Raw genomic sequence first — 2684 nt, forward strand, 5'->3', positions numbered from 1 at the left:
CAAGGTCTGCCAGGCTTGATCAGAGGACAAAGGACAAGGACAGAGAGAGCCTGCCTCTCCTTTTCTACCCGAAGACGACCAGGTGGTGGCTGCTCATTATTGGACCTCCTCCCAAAGCTCTCCGACACCACTCTGCTGCTCCAGAAAGAAGGCCTATTCGTCACACTGCACCAAGCCTTGGGCAATTTGCGCAAATGAAGAGGAGACAGGTGCTGGATAAATGATAAAAGAATGAAGATCTACAGTGATTGAATCTGTTTGGGCTTACCCTATGAAACAAGAAGGAAGACATCTGTAGTTCTTCACAAGGTTCTTCTCAATGTCCATTGCAGTTACAAGGCCCTCCAACATAAAGAAGGGGAAAGTTCAGAAGCACACCATAGAACATTCATTACATTGTTGGCTGCTGAGAAGAAACAGGCTGCTTTTACCTATCCTGAGCTGAGAGCATCTAGATTTTGATTGGATTGTTGCCAGAGCTCATTGGCATAGTGTACCCTGACCTGGAATAGGGAACAGGAAAATGACCAGAATTCCTGGGACCCGAACGGGAGATGAGTTCTTGACAATATTGTCTACATCTGGATCAGAAGTCAGAAGGCTGATCCACCTATATCAAGAACCTTTGAGAGCAAATTCTCAAGTTCAAATTGAAGGAAATTGAAGAGAGGAAAACGTGTGGGTGACCTGACTTTATCATGGAACCTGAAGACTTTGATGCTGAAGACAAAGAGGTATTAAACTGGGACATTAATGACATGAAACTGCCACAGAATGCGAAAAAGACTGACTGGTTCCAGGAGTGGCCGGATTCCTAGGTGAAGCCCATCTCCAGCTCAGAGGACAGGAAGGCACAGCGGCACCTGAGCAGCTGGGCCATGTGCAACACGAACAACCACAACTCTCGCATCCTCAAGAAGTCCTGTCTGGGTGTGGTGGTGTGCGGCCACAGCTGCTCTATCAAGGAGGGGCGCAAGATCTTCCTGAGACCTGCGATCTGGGACAAGGCCCTGCAGAAGCAGCAGAAGAAAAGTCGTCCCAACTGTAATGGGCCTTTGAAGCTGGTTCCTTGCCGACGCCATGGGGGCTTCCCCGTCACCAACTTCTGGAGACACGCTGGACGCTTCATATTCTTCCAGTCAAAGGCAGAGCATGATCATCCAAAGCCAGAAACCAAGTTAGAAGCTGAGGCAAGAAGAGCAATGAAGAAAGTGCATGGGGCACCTGCCTCTGTCTCCCTAAAGCTAAAGGGGAACCCAGGATCCAAGTCTCTTCCAGGTGAAACACAAAGTCAGGGAAGTTTACCTTTAACTTGGTCATTCCAGGAAGGTGTCCAATTGCCTGGCAGTTACAGTGGACATTTAATAGCTAACACTCCCCAGCCGAATTCACTGAATTCACTTATCCTTCTCCAAGAGTTATGGGTTCAGGGGGAACCACTGATCTGGCAGACCCGACTTCCACCTTAGACCCCACTAAGCTGCATGAAAAATGCAGATTTTCCAGTAATAGGATCTACAATAGTGGAGACCTGTTTCAGCCTTCTGCCTCTGGAGTCTACTCAGCTTATGACAATCTGCAAGCATGGAATAAAAACGCTGCTTTGGGGAGAAGCCCTCTCAATGACAACTATTGTTCCAATTATCCTTTTCCTCTGACCGGCTGGCCTCGTGACTTCTTTCCTTCCCAGAATTCTTTGGAGAACTTTCCCCAGCAGATTCCCCTGGAACCACCTGCTGCCAAAACTAGCTGCCACCCATTATGGCCAAATCCAGGGGGCGAGCTTTATGAAGAGAAAGTGCCTGTGGATTTCAACAGCTACGTTCCTTCTCTCGCTTACCATCCACCACAGGAAGACCCCTTTCTGTTCACCTACAACCCCCATCCTCACCAGCAATGCTCCCTGCCAGGCAAGAGCACCAAGTGGGATTTTGAGGAAGAAATGACATATATGGGTTTGGATCATTGCAACAATGAAATGCTTCTAAACCTCTGTCCTTTAAGATGACTTAAATTTTTTGACAATCCCTTCCCTCCTGCAAAAACAAAACAAAACAAAACAAAAACAAAAACAAAAAACCCCCAAAACAAAAACAAAAAAACTACTTTGAGAAATGGCTGGAAGAATTTCCTTAGGAAGCAGCTTTTAAAACATAACTACAGATAAATGGGAATCACAACAAGTGGTAGGCAAAACATTTTTCATGCAAATAATCTTTTTGCCTCCTCCACCCTAATGCTTCCATCTTCAGTAAGGACTAGAAACTTACCCAGCCTGCTGTGTGAAATGCCCTCTGATCTCCCCACCCCACACTCATTGTATGGGGCTTTTAGCACCTCTGCTACCTATTGGGTTTCATTGTCACAGACACATATCAAATGGAGCAAAGCTGTGAAGAGTCCACCTGCTTACTATCTCCTCCATGCCTTCTTTTTCATAACAAAAAATGACAGAACCCAGAAACAGAGGGTAGAAAGAGCTTCAGAAGTATATAAAGATAAATAGTCTAGAATTGATATATTTAATACTTTGTTTAGTAATCAAATTCATTTATAAAATATATATTTTCTAGTTGATTTCTAAGATTTGTCAAGACAAGAAGCATGAACTAACTCCATAAGGGACAGCAAAACTAAAAGGACACATGAAGAGAATTCCAGTGTTCTCCTACATTACTCACATC

At 45.1% G+C, this 2684-nt stretch overlaps 1 pseudogene; it reads left to right on the plus strand.

Moving 5' to 3' along the window:
- Nucleotides 1–212: 212 nt before the first annotated feature.
- On the plus strand, nt 213–2446 carry LOC144365305 (chorion-specific transcription factor GCMa pseudogene; annotated as a pseudogene).
- Nucleotides 2447–2684: the final 238 nt, after the last annotated feature.

The sequence above is a fragment of the Ictidomys tridecemlineatus genome, chromosome 7, assembly GCF_052094955.1.
Source record: "Ictidomys tridecemlineatus isolate mIctTri1 chromosome 7, mIctTri1.hap1, whole genome shotgun sequence".
NCBI classification, from domain to species: Eukaryota; Metazoa; Chordata; class Mammalia; order Rodentia; family Sciuridae; genus Ictidomys; species Ictidomys tridecemlineatus.